Raw genomic sequence first — 21,200 nt, 5'->3', positions numbered from 1 at the left:
GTCTCAGCAGTTTTTTTTAACCTCCTTTAATTTCTTTTACTTAAAGATATGCTAATATCACATCTTCCTTTTTACAGTAATGATAAATCAATAATATACTGACAACTAATAACTCAAAGCTCCACTGCATAATGCTTTTTCATCAGTGCAAATTTGACTGTTCTAAAGCAGTTAGACTGACTTTTCAGGCTGTGATGAAAACGCTTTGGGCCTTGTCACACAGGGCCTACAGGTCTTGTATACACTGACCTATTACAGTCAAGCTCCCACACAGTATTAATATGCATTTAGATAACTTAGCTCTTAACTTGAGGCTACACAAGGATATTTATCTCCTCTACAAATCACGCTCGTGTAATTGGTGGGACAGAGGTGCTATTCATGCCAGGATCACTTGATTATCCTATAAAATGATTTTCTTTTTGTCTCAATTGTTTGTATTTTTTATATTATATATGAACTTCATCTTAATGCAGTCATCTTTTCCCATTTCTCTTTCCTGCTAAGTTTCTTTTCATCTTACCCTTAGCTAGTTCACTACTACTTACTACCTAGTTAACTACTCCTCATTTTTACATCTTAGCTCAACTGTTACCTCCTCATAGAAGTCTTCCTTTTCTTTCTCTCTCTCTATAAGAATCTCCCTGCCCCCATACCATGCACTCTTTGTAACTTTACAGCGTTTATTTCTTCATGGCACTGATCACAATATGTAATTTTAAAATTTATTTGTTTGCTTTTTTATTGTTTCTCTCTCTATACACTTGACTGTGAGGTCCATGTGTCCATCATGCAGGTGTCTGCCCGAGTACTAAGCATGATGCCTGATACACAGCAGAGGCTAAGCCAACATTTGTTGAATGAATATGTCTGTGAATTGCTGTGGAATTTTGTAGTCTGCTTAGAGGGGTATGAGTATGTGTTATATCTTGGTCCCCTATGATAACTTCTTTTGGATGATCTCCTTCAGTGACAGACACTGACATAGACGTAGGGTTGTCTATCTACTCAGTTAGTTTCCTTGACTCCAGATCTATTAAATGGACAGGCCTCCTAGACCATTTGGACCATGGTACCTTATCGTGAGTAAACCTAGGTTTTCTAGATCATTCTAGACCACGATGTACTATCTTCCAGAGCTTGTATTCTATGGTAGCCTCTGGTCACAGGGGGTTATTGAGCACTTGAAATGTAGCTAGTATGAAGTTCCATATGCTGTGAGTGTAAAATACACATTGGATTCTGAGGATTTAGTATAAAAATGTAGAATATCTCAGTAATACCTGTCATACTGTTTACTTATTGAATAACATTTTGGGTCTATTGGGCTAAATAAAATATATTATTACATTTAATTTCACTTTTTTTCTTTTTACTCTTAAAATGTGCTACTGGAACATTTGAGATTATATATGTGGATCACATTTGTGACTCACATTATATTTCTATTGGGCAGTGTTGTTCTAGACCTAACTAGTTCACCTCTGTTGTTTGGCAGTGTGGACTGAAGGTGATCCCCTGAAGGGAATGCCCAAATTGCAAGAGCCTCTCATAGCCTGCTCCATTCTTGTTAGCTGTGCACTAGGGGAAGAACTGGCACTCCAGGAGAGTGGCTCAGGTGTCATTTCAGTACTCCCTCAGTGTCAGATCACGAGGCCCACATACAGTTTGCATCCCGAGACACAGAAACTTCAAATATATTGTTAATGTCCATATATCTTGCTTAAAATAATGATAGGACCAGAACCCAGATCTTTCAATTATGCTAAGTCATTGAATTACTTATAGAAGGACTGACTAATAAAATTATATCTTCCTTTTAAAATGCAATACTAGAAAATTTTAAAGGATTGTTAATTAGTTATACAGGTTTTCTTTAAAAAAATCAATTAATGATGAAATTACACCAGTCTTTAGACAACTAAATAGAAAATCATATTGTATACTCTGATAAATTAAACAAACAGAAACTCCTATTATTGCCACGTGTGCTATAGTAGAGGATTAAACTGGGATGACCTTTATTTGGCAAAAGCGTATACACTGCAAAGCAAAATTTAAACAAGTCAGATATGAACATGAACTCTACTTGTAAATAAACACAAATCTAATAACCATTCTTTGCAAAGCTATAAAAACTCCCTTGGAGACCATACACTGCAGTTTGGAAAACTGGTTGCTATGTCTTATTCCAAAAGCCCTCACCACTGACACATCAGGCAGACTTCTCTTCTTAGGTAAGGAGATGGATTCCTAAATAATTAGCTTCATCATCATTATCTTCTGGTTCATTCATTAGTTTAGCAAATATTTAGTGGGAACCAACTATGTGCCAGGCATCTGTGTGTTCTAGGTGCTCAAGATGCTACAGTGACCAATGCAGACAAACTTTTGCTCTTTGGAGCTTAAATTTTTGTGCTTAGGTATTTTCTCAACAGGAAGAATAAAATGAAAGGATAAAGCAAATCTAAGCAGTGCTACCTTAGAATGCCACAGGTAACTTTTTTTTTTTTTTAAGTTGGGAATCGAAATGAATTTGAGACTTTCTATCCTGTGTCTTTCTTGGGGAATTTGAAAGTGGAGGTGCATATGAAAGGTGGAGGTGCATAAAACCATACCTATCCAAAGTACTAATTAGTATTTTCAGAATGAAAATGTCAGAAGACCCTATTAAAGCTTCAAATAAAACCATTAGACTGTGTTAGGGGATTTTCCAATCATTCTGGGGGGTCTTGGCATACTTATTCAGGTCTTCTTTCTTCTGCTGGGACATCCCAACCTATAGTTAACCAGATGTCTTAGTTCTTACATCCATTAATTCTAGGAACTCCCAGTCAGAATGGCTTCCCTTCCCGCCCAACAGACTCATTCTCATTCTCTCACAGTCCGAGTCCTGCCCCGGCACATATTCTCTCCCTTCCACATATTCACTTGCTTACACTTCCACAGGTTCCCCTTCATCCCTTTCAAGCAGAGAGGCTCCTTTAATATGGCATTTTCCCCTTAAAGTTCAGCCGGTAGATGTCTCCATTACTCCCTTATAGCGAAGACCTCGGCAAGTAGGGTTTAATCATTTCTTTAACCGACAACAAGGAAGAAGATTTGATAATTTGCCCAAAATGAGCAGATGCTCTGGAGGACACGTCTCCATCCTACGTCCCTTCCCTCCGATTTAAGCCACAAATGAAAACTACTTTCTCCCTCTTTACCAGGCAAAAGGAAAGGCTGATTTAACTAAGCATGCAAGATGCCAACACCCTCCTCCTCGGTACATCCAAGTTTCCTTCGCTCTGAGCCACCACAAGTCTGCTTCTCCCTTCACTCCGCCCACCCCACCTCTCACCCCCTCAGGTTCCCGAGTCATCAGGGAACGCGAGCGGGTGAAAGGACTCAGCGAAGCTGCATTCCGCGCCACCGCCTCCTCCTGCGCCTCGGGTTCAGCACTGGACAGCTCCCGCACCAGCCCAACAAACGGCAGTCGGCTGATTGACAGAGGAGCCGGCCAAACAGGGCACAAGACGACTTGAAGCCGCCCTACCAGGGTTTGGTTGCGGCCAAGCCGCCTCTTTAAACCGGCTTTCCTCCCGAGAGCAGGGAGAGGCAGGAGTGTGGTTTGTGGCCAAACTTAAAGACTCCAATTAACCAGCTGCCTAGCCCTCGTGGTTCCGGAAAGACAAACGCCTTAAAAGAAACCCTAGCTGCTACGCTCGCGGTGCGGGTCTGGGCGCGCGCGCTCCGCGCCTCGGGGCGAAGCGGACGAGGAGGAGCCTGAGCCGGGAGGCGGGAACGACCTGCCACGGGCGAGACGATGGAGCAGTGTCTTTGGCGGCCGCGGCGGCGGCGGCAGCAGCAGCAGCAGCAGCAGCAGCAGCTCCTTAACACACCTCAATGAGAGCGGCGGTGGAAGCTGCTAAGCAGAAAGACGTAAGCAGGCCAACTATAGCTGCCGGCGGCGAGAGGGGATGTAAGCTGCCGGGCTCCAGGCTGCGAGGTGCGCAATCCCGAGCAGACCCATGGTGGAGCAGGAGCAGCCGGCGTTGCCACAGGTGATCTGATCTCCTGCGACGGTAGCTCAGTCAGCCGCGCGTATTTCAGAACATCCCTACTTTAAAGTCCTTTTGGACTGGGTGCCAGCTGAAAAGGGGGAAGACTCCTAGAAAAAGTCTTAGTGCTGATAGATTGACGACCAAAATTTAAAAAGTGACTCCCTCCGTTACCTCCTCTCCTTGCTGCGAGGCAGATGGGAGCCATGGCTAACCCCTTACTCTGCTGCCTCCTGCTCGTTCACCTGGGATTGGGAGCTGCCGGCGCCAGCCGCGACCCTCCAAGTCGGACGGATTCCTCTCGAGAGAAGGCCCTGAGGGCGAAGCAGCACGCCCAGCAGCCGGCTCGAGCCTCTGCCTCGGACCCCTCGGCTCCCTGGAGCCACTCCACCGACGGCACCATCTTGGCGCAGAAAATCGCCGAGGAGGTGCCCATGGACGTGGCCTCTTACCTCTACACCGGGGACTCCCACCAGCTGAAGCGAGCCAACTGCTCCAGCCGCTACGAGTTGGCGGGCCTGCCGGGGAAGTCGCCTGCCCTAGCCAGCTCCCATTCCTCCTTGCACGGGGCGCTGGACACGCTGACACACGCCACCAACTTCCTCAACATGATGCTGCAGAGCAATAAGTCGCGGGAGCAGAACTCGCAGGACGACCTGGAGTGGTACCGGGCACTGGTGCGGAGCCTCCTGGAGGGTGAGCCCAGCATCTCCCGGGCGGCCATCACCTTCAGCACCGAGTCGCTGTCCGCCCCAGCCCCGCAGGTCTTCCTCCAGGCCACGCGCGAGGAGAGTCGCATCCTGCTCCAGGACCTGTCCTCCTCAGCACACCACCTGGCCAACGCCACGCTGGAGACCGAGTGGTTCCGCGGCCTCCGGCGCAAGTGGAGGACTCACTTGCACCGCCGCGGCTCCAATCAGGGGCCCCGGGGCCTGGGCCACAGCTGGCGGCGCAGGGACGGTCTTAGCGGGGACAAGAGCCACGTCAAGTGGTCTCCGCCTTATCTGGAGTGCGAGAACGGCAGTTACAAGCCCGGGTGGTTGGTCACTCTCTCCGCTGCTTTCTACGGGTTGCAGCCTAATCTGGTCCCGGAATTCAGGTAGGGAGGGAAAAAAGATCAAAGCAAAGCCTTCCTTCCGGGTTCATGGGTAGGTGCGCGTGTGGGGAAGGAACACTGTGGCTGTGACATTTAGGCCTCCCACCTTCAAAGCAGAGACCCAGGCTGAGGGACACCCCACGCAGGCGCAAGTGCTTAGGGACAAGAAGTGCCCCGCATTTGTCAGCTTCAGACACTCAGCAAAAGCTCTTCTCTCAAATCAGTTCCCCTGCAAGGGGCAAGGGACGGGAGCTCTTGGTAGAGCTGAGAGATGCCCTATGTTTCTCTCTAACCCTCGGGAGAGCAGGGAGGGGAGTTCCCGGTCAGGGGTGATGCACTGCACCCTGGCAAGCTCAGGGCATGCCAGCCAGGCACAGAGTGGCGTGCCAACTCACAAGAGTAGGAAAGGGAGTGGGAAGAAAAGAGTTCGTTATTCCCGCTACTTCGGGATAGCCTCTACCTACTTCCTCCTATGTGTGTAGTTTGAGGCGCCAGTCTGTTGTTAGTCAGTTACCAGAGCGCCTAATGAAAAGGCTGCAATCCCCTGGGCAGTTCTGTCCCTTCAGCAGTGAGTCAGTCCCAGCAGCACAGCTGTCTCTAGGATCCATACTTGGCCGTTTGACAGGTGCGCTCCTTCTACTTGTCTCCCTCCTTCCCTCAACCCATCTCCCATTCCTTGGTCCCCTCTTTCTCCTGTTTTCTGTGTTAGGCACACCTAAGGGTTCTCTGGCCCTTCACATACACACACTTTATAAATGAACCTGGTTGAGTTATCCTAGGGAGGGAGGGATCAGTTCTCACTGAATGCACTCAGGGAGCTCAGAGAAAATTTAGTAATAGTTCTGTATTTCCTGCCTCAAGGTGTAGCATTTGTGGGAAGATGAGAATTTGCAGATTAGCAGGTGGTAACTTGTGCCCTGGGACGTGCCTGATTTTTGAGGTGAGGGACTTTTAGAAGTAGCCCTGTTGAGTGAACATGAGGAACAGAAAGGAAAGAGTGGAAACTCCAAAGAAGGCCTGGGAGAAGGCCACAGATTGACTGGTATCCTCCCCAATTCCCAATGGGAAGAAGGTCTTGGGGGTTGAGGTTGCTTCTGTACTTTTTGGGAAACTGGGCAAAAGTGAGAAACCTGTGTGTGTTTTAATGCCCTTTTGGTACAACAAGGACAGGATGATGACCTGGTGAAAGTTACCAGGGGGAGTACTGGGTGGGCAAATGGGAGGAGTCAGAAAGCTTATTTGTCTTGGCACTGTTATTTACTGCTGAATGACCTCAAGAAAGTTGCTTAATCTCTCTGGGCCTCAACAACTTACCTATCAAGTAAGGGAGTTGAACTAGATGGTCTCTAGGGAGCCATCCAGTTATAAAACTCTGTGGCTTTTAATGCTGGCAACACTTGAGAAGGTATAAATGAAAAGTAACCTCCTTTCTCTAATTCTGTATGACCATATTAAATGTTTTTTGTGTGTGTCTATCTCTTTAAAGGATCTTGTCTTAAACCAGCGTAACTCTTTCCTACTTTAAGGATAATCTTACTTCCTCCTGATTTCTGTAGGATCCTATTAGTAAAAGCTGAGCCCAGCTTTGAGTCTTTGCTATATTATTTGCTCAGAAAAGATCTGCAGATGCCATTCACTGCTAGAAAATTGCTTTTGGCCTTCGCATAAGCCTTTTCAGGGAGTCCCAGGGCCCAGGACTGAAAGATCAGTTGATCAATCGATCGATTGATCTATCCATTCACCCAGCTTACTAACGTATATTGATACTTTATGTTAGGCTCTGTGCTAACTGCTTTGCATGTATTATCTTGATTAAGCCTCACGACAAACCTGAGTTAGGTTTTATTAGTTTCCCCGTTTTACAGAAAAGGAACCTGAAGCACAGAGAGATTAAGCTTCTTTCCTAAGATCACGCAGCAGTTAAGCAGCAGAGTCGGGATTTGAGCTCGATTCACACTTTTAACCACTATCTAAACTCTGTCTCATGAAGGTGTCCTAGGAGTGCTGCATGTATTGCAGCTGCTGCATAAAAATATATGTATTTTCAAGGGTCAGATGTGAGACTGGGGATGAGAACCATTCATTTTCAGAAGTATTTCTCATAAGGCTCAGAAACCATAGGTCACCTACATGAACTCAGGCCTTCCACAGGCCAAGATAAAAGGCTGAGACACCAGGGGTCATGTTGTGTAGGCTCACACGACCCTATCTAATTTTTGGACTATGTTCAGAAAATAGATTGTTTCCTCTGGCTGAGTCTCTTTAAGTGCCTTCCTAGTCATCGATGGTGTTCTTTAGCCAAGGCACGAAGCCAGGCCATTTAGTGTGTGGCTCTCTACAGAATCTGGCTCCTCCTAGCAGCACGCATGAAGAGCAGAATAAGTGCTCTCCTGTGAGTACTTTTGCCCCATGTCCCATGCTCCTCAAGTACTGTATTGAGGATTCGCACAGATGTTAATTATAGGAACTGGAAGAAATCTTAGATCAGATGGTTCTTCCTGTTTCATAAAGAAACAGATAAGAAAGGTGAAGTGACTTGTCCAAGAATCACATATCGAGCTTTTAACAACAGCAGAAATAGGATCCAGGCCTTCTGCCTCTGGTTCACACTATGCCATATATATATATAAATTTCAACGGGCCTTTTCTGTCTCTTCATACTCATAAAAGGCAAATGTTTTTGATGTTGTTGATGTTTTATCACCTAAGATGTGTATTCTAAACTTTTATAACGTAAGTGAATAATATTGTACAGGTATGGTAACAGGTAAACCTCAAATGAATTTCTGAGAAACCATGGCTAGGCTCTAATCATGATTTTAAATCTATTTTGAATCTATAGAGTGTTATTTGCAAAAAGCCTTATCTGTAATAAAAAAAATTTGCTAATGATTTCCTCATGGAAGAGAAGAGGAGGATAAACTTTGTAGTTAAGACTTTCATTTAACTTCAGTTACTATTTCAGCTAATATTTCGCCAGGTCTTACTTACAAGGTTCAAGATTTAAATTATATTTTATTTTTAGAGAATTCAAATCTGAAATATGAAATTCAAAAGTAATGTGGAAAACATGGTCAACTACCTTCTTATATTAATGCTTATCACTGTAAAACACCTCTCAGAATAAATTTTATTCCCCTCTGCTTCAGAATGACACAGGTTTCTTAAATTTTAAGGCCTAGTGTAAGACTCACATGTGAAGAGAAGTTTATTGCTCTTTTTTTTCCCCCCCAAAATGGCATTAGTGTTTTACCTAAATGGCTCCTGAGTCTTGTTATAGACCTATAGTATAAACACTTAAGTTCTCATCTTCTATCCCAGCAAAAAAAAAAGAGAGACTAACAATTTAAGGTATACTCTAAATTATTTTTATTTATCATCTTAGGTTTGTGATGTCCTTGCAGAGTTTTCTTCAAAGTTAAGTCCTTTGCTTTTGTATACTAATTTTTCTGTGTGGAACTTAAAGTACTATGGAGTTTGAGCCCATTCTAATGAACTCATAGACATATTCCTGGTGGTGGTTGGAACTGTTTAGTGCCTAGGATGAATATAAGGTACCTAAGTGTTTGTTGAATTTAAATTAAGGTAAAGGAACCTTTGGGAATTCTTACTTGATGAGCCGTAAGGGATTTTGGAATTCATTTGGTTTCTTTCCTCTTCTCATTGTACAGTGGAGGAAAGTGAGACCCAGAGGGCTAAAGGAATTTGCTAGAGTGGCACAGCTCTTTTGTGGTGGGTTAGAATTAATGGGAACCAATATATATTGAGCATCTACTATGTGTCAGATGTTTTATAAATATCCCACTGCATGTAGTTCTTAGTATTCTCAGGTAGTTACAACTTCAGGAAAGTTGAGCAACTTGCCCAGGGCAACACAGCTAGTAAATTAGGGAGCGTGAATTAAATTTAGATCTATCTAGCTATGAGGCTTGTATTGTCTTTCTACTACCCTATGCTGCTATCTCTTAATTACCAATTTTGTTTTCACCTTGTTATTAAAAATGTAACATGGTATTGGCTTGAAATAATTAATATATTTGGCCAAATACGTGACAGACACTTGTTTTTTTGGCCAATCATATAATCAAGTATGTTGTATAGAGAGAAGAGTATTAGACTTGAGTCAGAACTTTGCCCTAAGTCCCAGTTTTGTCTCTGACTGGCTGTATTACCTGTCTGAAAATCAGTTTCTGCACAATTAAAACGTGGAAAGAGACTTGGCGATATCCATATACCTTTATAACTCTTTGTTCTATGAGTTCTTAAGCGACCTATCCAACGGGCAACAAGGAGGCTTTGGAAACAGGACTGATACACATAAATGCAGTACCTTGTGGAAATGATATTGATGGGGGAGGAACGTGCAGAAGAAGAGGACACCAAATGAATGTCAGGTGTGCATTTTTCCACAATAGTGTGGAAACGCCTTTTTAGAAACTTACATAAGTAACATTGGTGTCACTGAGTCACTGACTCCTGAGGGGTTACTTCTCTCTCCTTCACAAACATGTGCCCACACACCTCCATCAGAGATTCTGGTATAGATCTCTGCAGATGGCAATTTACATAGTATTAGAGAAATGACCATCTTGCTCTAGGCCAAACATACCCTGTCTCTCTTGTGGGTACTGGTAGTGGTGAAGAGGTTACCTACAGGAACACGACAGAGCTGTCTACCTGGGTAATGGATCAGAGTTTTTAGATGGACTTCTGCTATTGAGGCTTTTGAGTCTCAATTATTTCATCTTTAAGCTGTGAATAGTAAAGTGTATCTTTGGGATTTTGTAAAGACTAAATGAAGGACTGTTATCACACAGGAAGTTCAGTAAATATTTTGTGTCACAGCGTCTGTCTTCCTAAATACTGAACACTTTTAGTTGTATTAAAGTCACATGATTTATAGTAATTTATAATTTATATAATGACTTAGTTTCATTCCTATTATTGCGAAGGCTTGTAATTACAGTGGATCATGGGGGAAATACTGGCCTTGGAGACAGGAGACATTGACCCCAGCCTGGACCACATCCTTGGCTATGGTGTTCCCATGGGCAGCAGTTGCCTTTCTAATCCTGTTTCCTCATCTGTAAGTTAAAGGGGGCTGGACTAGGTGACCTGTTGGGCTCCTTATAATCTAAAAGTCTATGATTATGTACATAATTAAATGTGTCACTTTAACTTGTGAAGTTTCGATGGTTGTGCTGAAACCAGTTAATGTATCCTCACCTGAATGCAGATCATGTTCATATATGTTCAGTGTTTAACTTTATCATGGTCATTTACTCACAGGCTATTTAGAGAAAGCCCTCTCGGTGTACACTGAATTAAGTATACATACTAAGGGAAATGAGAACTCCATTTCAAAATAAGAATAAGCATGATCTGAGTTTCTAGATCTTGAAAGATCACCTGAAATTTACTTAAAGTCAACAAGAAGCTGTTTCACAGATTTCTAAACCAAGGGCCTCAGTACACTTGTGTAATTTCCCCCAAGGTAATCAATGTTTAGGCATCCTGAAGCTCCTACTTACTGTTTAAAAACAACCTGTCTCTGACTTAACTCTGTAGTTGGTGTTAATACTTCAAAGGAGGCTATTTAGTGTGGTGTAGCAGTGGTACAGCATTATCTTGCCACCTTCTAGAACACGCATTCGGAAGCTGAAATGGGATTTCAAGACTGCTAAATAAATGACAGGAGTTTGGGCCTCCCCTCTGGGGAGAGAACTCATGCCTCACAAGACTGATTTTATGGCCTCAATTGCTGGCTAAGTCAAATTTTACTTTCAACTTCATAAAAGCATCAGTTTTTGTTCACTGTTCAGGGTTTTAAGGCTACCTTTTTCCAAGATGCACCGTGTTTTATGATTATATTGTAATATACTGGGATGCCAAGAAGTATGCTGTTGGTGTTATTTGTACTTGGTTGGTACAGAAGCATTAGGGCCTTGTTTGTCTTCTCTATTCAGCTCTGGATTGATGTTCACAGGGTTATTTAAACAGAATTACTGAAACAGTACATTGGAATTTTGATAACTTTAGCAGCTTGATGGCCACTATGTGCAAACAGGCAGTTCAGCCGTCTTGGGGCTATGTTTCGGACACTTTGCAGACAACAGCATCATTAGGCTCTTGCCCAGCACAGCTATGGCACATACGTACATTGGCTTGTTTTGCTGGTCTTTTAGTATTATTCGTTTTTCAAGTTTTAGCAAGAAACCTTTTCTGGTGTAATTTCTACTTTGGCTGGGCATTTACTCATCTAACAAGTCTTTCTTCCTAAAACTTGACCTATGAAAAGATTTAGGTGGATAGGCTGTTCTATAAAATACTTCTTCAGTTTAGGAAAAAATTAATGCTCTTGGCTAAAAGTCTTTCTCAGGTACCCACCCCCCCAGCCCCATTTTCTACAATACCAAACTTAGTGTAGGAACCATGACTGACTTTCTCTTTTACACCAAAGGATATTATAGTGTCTCAAAGCAATCACAGGAGTCACCTAGTTTTATTACCTTCATTATAGGTAGAATTTATAGAAAACAGAGATTAGCTTAAATGTGATCTGACCCCAAGATCATTTTCTCCAAAAAACAGTTTCCTTCCTTTTTATTAAAGAAGGCAGTCTCTTTCTCTTTTATAGTTAACTGATACTTATAATTAATTGAAATCCAGTTAATTTTTATTCATTATAATATCTCTTGTAACTTTCCCCCATTTAGAATAAGACAAAACAGGATTTAAAAAAAATCCTGTCCAGTTAGCAAAGTACCCAGTGCACTTATAACCTAAAAGGGAACTTAGAATTACATAAGATGTTGGTTTACTTTCTTAACCTGGTTTTCTCACCACTTATGTGTTTTCCAACGTGTATGCCTTATTACATTATCGTGGAAGGATTTTTATAGAATAACAAGACACATGGCTTTTATCTCAGAAAGAGGAAAAGGTATTGTAGTACAAAATAATGTATTTTATCAATTCTAAGATGTACCTTTTCCACATTTTGATGTCTCTCAAACTGAGATGTGTCTTAATGATTGGGGGCATGTCATTTCCAATTGGCATACACTTTTCTTTTAGTGGTACAGAATGTAATAGCATATCTTACAATTAATGGCATCTTATATTTGATGAACTGTGATATTAGAAAATGGGAAATTAAATTCCATGGTCTCTCCAACTATAAAGTTCTACTATCATCTATAAGCTATCAATATGCAGCAAAATATGCCTACATGGAAACAAAAAACCTAGACCTTACTGCTGTATATCAGATTGCTATTTGTCTTCATAATAATTTTTAAAACAAGACAAGCTATACTAAAACATGTAACCACACTGTCTTTTTAATATATGTGAAATACACAAAACATCGGGCCAGAAGCTGCAGAAACTTATTTTCAGAATAGGTGAGGTAAGGATTATCAAAATCTTTCCTACACCATCTGGCAAAGAGTTTCACTCACACTGTGGGGAGATGGATAGGACAGTGAGAATACAAGACCACTTATAAACTAAAAATAGAGGGACTAGATCTGTCTTTCCTTTCTAAAGTGCTTAGAGGTTTCAGGGTGGAAATAAAAGCTTTGTGGTGTAGCCGTGTAACTAGTTTTGGTTAAAGAGATTTAAATGGAATTGTGGAGGTATGTGTTTTTTCTCTTTCTTTTCTAGTCAGTTGCCGGGAATGGAATGAAGAGTTTGGCTGTCCCCTTATTTGATGCCTTAGACCACTGTGTAGAGCAGGGTGTCTCAACCTCAGAACTATCGACATTTGGGGCCAGATAACCCTTTTCTGTGGGGGCTTTTTCGCTGTAAGATGTTTAGCAGCACCCCTGACTCTACCCACAGGATGCCAGTAGCAACCTCCCTGCCCAGTGTGACAATCAAAAATGTCTACAAACATTGCCAAGTATCACCTAAGGGGTAAAAATGTCTCTGGTTGAAAGCAGCTGGTGTAGAGGGAACACATATAAAAATGCTATTCTGTGGCTATCCTATTTCAAGAGTTCTATATGTATCTATGTGTGTGTGTGTGTGTATGTGTGTGTGTGTGTGTGTGTGAGAGTGAGTGTGTGTGTGTGTGTGTGTGTGTGAGTTTGTCAGATCACATTTCTATTTGTTTGTCTGGAACATAAGATCACTGCATATATAGAATCTGACATGAATGAGAACTGGAAAATTTTGATGAATCGATGGAATATTAATTCACATTTAGATGTCATTAAGGCTCAAAAAGAACATCTGGCCAAATTATTTCCAGAACTTGTTGCTAAGCATGGATTTGCTACTTATATAGCTAAATGTCTCATTTTTAAGATTTCCCATTAAAGGATGCATTTGGAAAAGAAAATGTGTGTGTGTCTGTGTGTGTGTCTGTGTGTGTGTGTGCGTGTGTGTGTGCGAACCTCTGTGGGGACAAAGAGGAGAGAGGGAGAAAGCAGGGGGTAGAGAGGAGTGTGGACAGGGAACAAATGGAGATGAATGAAACGAAAAACAGTTAGCAATCTATGATAGTGTTTTACTTTTTCATGAAGCTCTGTTTACCACTGAGCACTTTCATAGTTCTGATGAAACTGAATTATTCTTTTCTAGCAAGTAGTGAGGAATCAAGTTCCTGACGATTTAATCATTATAAAGATAGGTTGGCTGTGCTTGCATTTCAGAACTTTATCTCAGGAAGTCAAAGCTATAAACAGGCTGATGCAGAGCTTATCCCATTAAAGGAATATTAATACCTTACAATATATATTCTTAAAATGCTCTGGTTTTTTTAATGATTTTTTGTTTTTTGGCTGCGCTGCATGGCTTGCAGGATCTTAGTTCCCCGACCAGGGATCCAACCCAGGACCCCTACAGTGGAAGCTCGGACCCTAACAGCTGGACCACCAGGGAATTCCCTAAAATGCTCTGTTTGCCACTTTACCTTTATTGATTCAACTAGAAGCTGTTCATAATTTGAACATATTATAAATGAAATTTCCTAGAAGAAATAATTAAAATGACATATTATATAGACATTATTTAAGGCTTTAACATGTTTAAAGACAGTTTTTAACATTACTATGTTTAGAATCCTGTCAGAAGAAACCTTAAAAAATAACAATGGCTACATGATGGAAAAGAATGTTTAGGCTTTACAAATTACCATAGCACAAACTGATGCATGCCTACTTCCTCCTGTGCCATCCATAAACATGTAGTACATGTGAGCTTCAGGGGCAAGAAACGAGGAGCGTGCTGCTGTATACTGTGTTGATTACAGAGAAATGAGAGATGATGTTGTGAATGTTAAGAGATGAGACCAAAGCTCATGAAGAGAAAGATGAAGATTACTATTTATCTGGATAAGGCACACTTCAGAAAGCTGTTTCAGGTACTAACTTAATAATTAGATTTGTGGGAAGGCCCTCATATTACAGCCCTCTGAAAGTTATTTAGAAATCTATTTGTCTTTCCACTTTTTTGAGAAAGAAGCAAATAACAACTGGGGCATTCCTGAAAGAAACAATGTTCTAGTAAACATCCTGGGAAAGCTCCTTTTTGAAGAATTAGAATTTTAGAAGTAAAAAGGATTTTAGAGATCATGTAATCCAACTTATTTTTACTTTTACACATGAGGAAATTGAGACCCAGGGAAGTGGTGACCATCACTTGCACTGGCTATGGCTGCAGTGAACTTGTAGTTTAATAAACAGGCACAGATAAAAAGACGCTGAGTCATCAAGTAAACGTTAATTTACGGTCATTATTCACTGATTACAAACTTAGCTGGGTATCAGGATCACCTGAAAAGCCTGATAGTACATTCCTAGGCCCTTTCAGACCCTGTGAAGAAGACATGTGGGGACAGCTTCAGAAGTCTGTATCAAAAACAAAGTCTTGGGGCTTCCCTGGTGGCGCAGTGGTTAAGAATCCACCTGCCAATGCAGGGGACACAGGTTCGAGCCTTGGTCCGGGAAGATCCCACATGCCGCGGAGCAACTAAGCCTGTGTGCCACAACTACTGAGCTCGTGTGCCACAGCTACTGAGCTCGTGTGCCACAGCTACTGAAGCCAGCGCACCTAGAGCCCGTGCTCCACAACAAGAGAAGCCACTGCAATGAGAAGCCCGCGCACCGCAACTAAGAGTAGACCCGCTCGCCACAACTAGAGAAAGCCCACGTGCAGCAACGAAGACCCAACACAGCCAAAAATAAATAAAAATAAATTTCAAAAAAACAAAACAAAACAAAAACCAAAGTCTCCATAATTCACAAGGAGCTGGTCCTTAAACACAAACTTGGGAAAAATTAAACAGTATCCGATAAGCTTGAAACACATAAAATTCCTTTTAAACGATTTTAAGAGTAAGAATTAAGAGTTGTAAATACTTGGCAGCTTCAGCTGTAGTCGTCCAAAAACTTTGGCTGCCGGCCATGACCCTACTGGCAAGGGCAGAATGACTAGAAGGTTATGAAGGCAGGGGGATCACAGAGACTATCATGAGAGCAGCTGCCTCTGGTTGTTATAATTTGTCTCTTTATGTAAACATAATATTTCCCCAACCAGTTCTACAGGTCCTTCAAATGCAAGGACCACATTTCATGGCTTCCCATATTCACTGCCTCTTGAAAGTGCCTTGCATATTTCAGGAAGTATGGAATAGTGTCTAAGAAGAAGGGTTTTAGGATTAAAAACCTAGATTTGAATCTATGAGCTTCCACTTTCACTTACTGTGTGATACTGGGCAAGTTGTTTCCTTCTGTGACTCAATTTCTTTATCTGCAAAGAGTACAGATTACACTGTAAAGAGTAAACAATCTTACCTATGTAAAGAGCTTAGCATAATGTATGGAATGTGTTATTTAAAAAAATAACGTGGGCTTCCCTGGTGGCACAGTGGTTGAGAGTCCGCCTACCGACGCAGGAGACACGGGTTCGTGCCCCGGTCCGGGAGGATCCCACATGCCGCGGAGCGGCTAGGCCCGTGAGCCATGGCCGCTGAGCCTGCGTGTCCGGAGCCTGTGCTCCGCAACGGGAGAGGCCACGGCAGTGAGAGGCCCGCGTACCGCAAAAAAAAAATAAATAAATAAATAAAATAAAAATAAAATAATAACGTATATAACATGCGCCTGGCTAGGAGTATGGGTACTGAGGATATAACAGTGAAAATGACAGATAAAAATCCCTGTACCTGTGGATTTTTTTGGTGGGTGGGGGAATATAGATGACAAACAAGCAAGATAAATATAATTCTTGATACAAACAAATGCTATAAGAAAATAAATATGATGTGGTAAAGAATGGCTGAGAGGTAAGGCGTGTTGCAGTAAATAGGGTGATTAAGGAAAACCTCTCTGAAGATGTGACTCTGAGTTAAGAAATGAAGGATGAGGAGACAGCCATGAAACAAGCTTAAGCTTAGGAATCATGCTTGAGATAGGGCACAGCGAGAACAAAGGCCTTGAGATAGGAATGAGCTTCAAATGCTCTAAAAGCAGAAAGAAAGTCAATGTTGCTGGAATGTAGTGGGGGGGGGGTTGACATAGAAAATGAGAGTAAGGGATGTAGAAGGGGCTCAGTAAGTGGTTAAAATATAGAAACATGTTAAGGGCTTTACAAATGTCTAGCCCTGCAGTACTATGTAGATTGTGGATGTATTTTCGTTTTCTTTGCTTTCCATTTTTCTTTCCTCCTTTCTGTCTTGGCCTTCCTGCCCAGTGCCTCCCTTAGCTCTGAGAGCGTGGGCTTTCCAGCTTCTCTGATGAGATCTCAGTCAAAGAAGCTATTTACAGCTGCTCCATTCTTGACTGTGAATGAATACACGGAAAGAGTTGAGTGGTGAGGGAGGTAGAGATTGAAAATCTAGAATTTCTTGCAAAAATCAGCTGGGTACTTTTCTTGCTCCCTGGCTTAAACCTGTACGGTGAAACCCTTTCCAAACACAAACAGCAGGAGACTAAAGGCAGAGGCACAGCAGGCAAACTCAGGGGCAAAACACTTTTCTCCCTCACCAGCATGCCTGAGATGACATGCAGCGGGTCCCCTACCTCTCTCAAGCTTGCGGCGGGCAGGTCTTGTCGTTTGGCATTTCCCGCCTCACTCTGTTGTCTTTTATGGTGAGGACTAAGATGTCTGGTTAGGGGCTGCCTCAGAAAGTGCCAGTGAGAGGCACAAGATACAGAAGTGAGACTGGAAAAGCCAGAAGGGACACCACAAACATTTGGACATGAATTTGGAGGAAGCAGACTTTGTACCATAGGAAAGGAAGTATAGGCAGAAGTACATCTCTAATGAAGAGCATTATCTATGGAAAATTGGGATTATGAATTTTGGGGATTAAAATCATCACCATGATACACTGATGATGATACGATGATCAGCTTCTCTGATACGACAAATGTGAAACTTAGCTTCTTTATATTTCACTTTTCCTTTCTCTACTCTCTCCATTGTTTTATTAATTATATTTAAAATTTCTCTATTGGTTACCTTGACTTTTATATCCATCAATTTAAAATAGTATCTTCTATTCTTTTCTTTCTTTATGCTCCTACTCTTATTCCAGTATTTTTAGGTAATTCAAGATGGTAACATTTTCAGTCTGTCACTGCAGTAAAAAAAAAAAACCCAAAGCCCACTTCTGTTTTGTCCATTAGTTGCTTCTAAAAATTAAAATCTGAATATCTGAATCTATGCCATTTTTAGAATGTTCCAAATTTCAAGGACCAATGGATTTTCTCTCCCTTTTTTTTAGATCAGTTGCACAAAACCATGTTACCTTTAGTTTGTGCATGTCTGCATGGAGACTTTTCACCTATTTTCCCTCCATGCAGCTGCCAATTGCTTTTCTCTTCACGTTAGAGAAATAAAAAGAAACCCTATGTTTTCTTTTTTTTTTTTTTTTTTTTTTGCGGTACGCGGGCCTCTCACTGTTGTGGCCTCTCCCGTTGCGGAGCACAGGCTCCAAACGCGCAGGCTCAGCGGCCATGGCTCACAGGCTCAGCCGCTCTGCAGCATGTGGGATCTTCCCGGACCAGGCCACGAACCCGTGTCCCCTGCATCAGCAGGTGGACTCTCAACCAGTGCGCCACCAGGGAAGCCCCCTATGTTTTCTTATTTCTAAGATCATCCAACTTCTTAATCAATCGTTTGTTAAAGAAAATTTACATTTTTGTTGAAGACATGCTTCTTGGAGTCCCATAATTTGTACAAATTGCTTTAGGTCTTCTGCAGAATAACTATCATGGAACTATTTTCAAATTATTGAAATTTTGGATCCAACTGTGTGTTGGGTGCTGGTCCTCTTATTTCAAGAATTATTCTTTTTTCCCCACCCCCCAAAACGCAATTTCAAGTACTTTTTCAGAAAGAATCTGTGGAAGGTAAAATTTCTAAGTCTCCCCGTGTCTGAAAATGTCTTTGTCTTCATGCATGATTGATTGTTTGTCTGTATATAGAATTAGGACAAACTTAAAATTTGGCAAATGATGCATATTGTATGAAATCAATATTGTAAGGCCTGCTTTTGTAATCAAAGCTGAGAGATTGCAGAGCACTGTACCAGTAAATATTCTTCCCCTTTCTAATATCATGTATTAACTTGTTTTCATGGAGTGGCTCTTCAGAATTGGCAGGTTCCCACATTCTGTTCAATTTAACCAATACTGGCTTGCTTTTTCTAGTGAAGGATCAGTTTTAAAACATTGTGATACTGATACAGAGAACTTGATACAGTATTTGTATCTTTTAATCAGTGTAGCCTTTGCAGTTATGAGCTTCTGCTGCTCAAGAGCTGGGTCAGTACAGTTTGCGTGCCATCTGTCCTCTTGACATTAAGGAGATACGGAATCGAATGTTCCATCGTTGGGGACAGTATCCCTCACTCCTCCCCACCCCTTTACATTTACATCAAGTGTTAGAACAGTGCCCAGGCAGCATAGCCACAAGCTGGGTTTATGTGGGCCTCCAAGTCTAACCAAACTCCAGACTTTGAGAGTCATTTTGGAGGAAGCCTGTGTGCGGTGTTTTAATCTAATAAATTTGATGAGAGCAGAGGGGAAAGAAACTATCATAAAGCAGGTAAACGTAGAAGCTTCTTTTGTATCCCAGGTGTGGCTTCTTCAATGGACCAAGCTGCTGCAACGCAGTATTGATTTGACAGAGCCTCTGCTTCAATGATGTCTGTCTCACAATGGCTCCAGATGATTTCTGTACTGCAAAATAAAGCCAAACTCTGGAAACCAGCTCCCTCTTGTTGGTCTTTTGTGTCCTGACAATTCAGAGCTAGTAAGTATTGTACTGGCCTTGACACAGCTGCTCATTTCCTTCACTAGAGCTGAAAACGGATGCTGGGGAAGAGTGCTGAAGACCCTAGTGGTTGGTGGAGTGCTGCCATCTGGCTTCACTGTGAGTAGACCCCGAATTACTTCTTGGTACAATATAATTATTAGACTCTCTTAGATATCCTTAGTAGTGGTGTAGAACAGGGATTCGTTCCCATCAGGGAGTAAGTGACATCCGGTGGAATGGGTGCGTTAATATATTTATTTATTTAATAAGTTAATTAATTTTATTTTTGGCTGTGTTGGGTCTTCCTTGCTGTTCACGGGCTTTCTCTCGTTGTGGTGAGTGGGGGCTACTCTTCGTTGTGGTGTCTGGGCTTCTTGTTGCGGAGCATGGACCCTAGGCACGTGGTCTTCAGTAGTTGTGGCACGTGGGCTCAGTAGTTGTGGCACACGGGCTTAGTTGCTCTGTGGCATGTGGGATCTTCCCGGACCAGGGATCGAACCCGTGTCCCCTGCATTGGCAGGTGGATTCTTAACCACTGTGCCACGAGGGAAGTCCCAGTATTTTCATTTAATTCAGATTGTAGACAGACAGTTTTTAGTGGTAACTCCTTTCCCCTTGATTGTTACAAGCCTCACTGTATGTGCTGTCATTTACATCGAGGACATTGTATTCTCTTTTATAGTTGAGTCTGTCATTTATGTCGGAGGAATGAGGACATTGTAACTGTATTCTCTTTTATAGTTGAGTCTGAAGGACATAGACTAAGGTAGGCAATCTGTTAAAGGATTTAGGGTAATAATAACTTCGATTATCCAAGTGATTACTTTAGCTTTCTCAATCTCATACTGTCCATTTTTGGCCAAAGAATTTTTTGTTGTAGGTGGGCTGTCCCGCACATTGTATGCACCTCCCTGGCGTGACAACCCCAGATCACCCCGGTTGAAAACAACTGCTTCCTTTTCATAAGATTATCTAAAATTCCAGCAGGCCTTTCCCCTCTTTTCCTGCAATATTTCACATTGTGAGCCGTTAACGCAGGTGGAGGCACAAGCTGGGTTAGTAGTACGAAGGAAGTACCAGGATGCCTTCATATTCTGCATTCGGCATATTTATGGGAACAACCAACATTTCTGTGCCAGGCCAACGGGGCACAAAGGTGATGAGGGCAGAGTCTCTGCAGAAGCTCAGTCTGGAGGCGCCTGCTCCTCTGTGGCCTGGCTAAGCCTTCAGTTACAGAACGGGCGGCCTCGTGGGTGCTGGAAGGTCCTTCAGGGGAGGAGCACGGCTGGCAGGTGCGCTGTACTTTCCTTTTCCGTAGTAATTTCAGATTAATTCAGTGTACCGAATACAGTTATGGTCCTATTAGATTCTTATCCCTGGGGTAAAGATCAGCTGAGTGGGTCTCTAAGCAAGAGCTAGGGTAAGAATTAAAACTCAGTCATTCTTCCTCCTCCTAAGAACATACCGAGGGGAAAGGAACACTTTCGGTTCTGTAGGGGGAGTTTAAAAGCAGATAAATGGCTTTTGAGGGAAGTTCCTGTGCAGGCTGACATGACCCCCTGGAAGGGCCAACTGGAGAGTTGTGAGGTGTCCTCTTGCTGGAGCCTGCTGCTCGGCACCGCACGAGGGAGGGGAAAGCACCGGGCAGGCCTGCGGGGATGAGGCTTGACAGATGGCGGCCAAAGTGAGGTAAGTGGTAGGATTCTTTTGGAAGCTACTTATTCTGCTAAATGGCCTAAAAAATTTAAAGTGCTGTAAAACATTCTCTTACAAATTTAATATTTGCTATAAAA

General features: G+C 42.4%; 1 pseudogene; it reads left to right on the top strand.

Moving 5' to 3' along the window:
• Positions 1 to 4,249: 4,249 nt before the first annotated feature.
• On the top strand, positions 4,250 to 5,707 carry LOC149743802 (metabotropic glycine receptor pseudogene; annotated as a pseudogene).
• Positions 5,708 to 21,200: the final 15,493 nt, after the last annotated feature.

This window comes from Delphinapterus leucas, unplaced genomic scaffold, assembly GCF_059928025.1.
Source record: "Delphinapterus leucas isolate spDelLeu-1000000601 "Yukka" unplaced genomic scaffold, BTC_Dleu_Yukka2 spDelLeu_asBTCV2_sq80, whole genome shotgun sequence".
In the NCBI taxonomy this organism is placed as follows: domain Eukaryota; kingdom Metazoa; phylum Chordata; class Mammalia; order Artiodactyla; family Monodontidae; genus Delphinapterus; species Delphinapterus leucas.
Note: the sequence above shows the minus strand (reverse complement) of the source record. Positions and strands in the feature narration are given on the sequence as shown.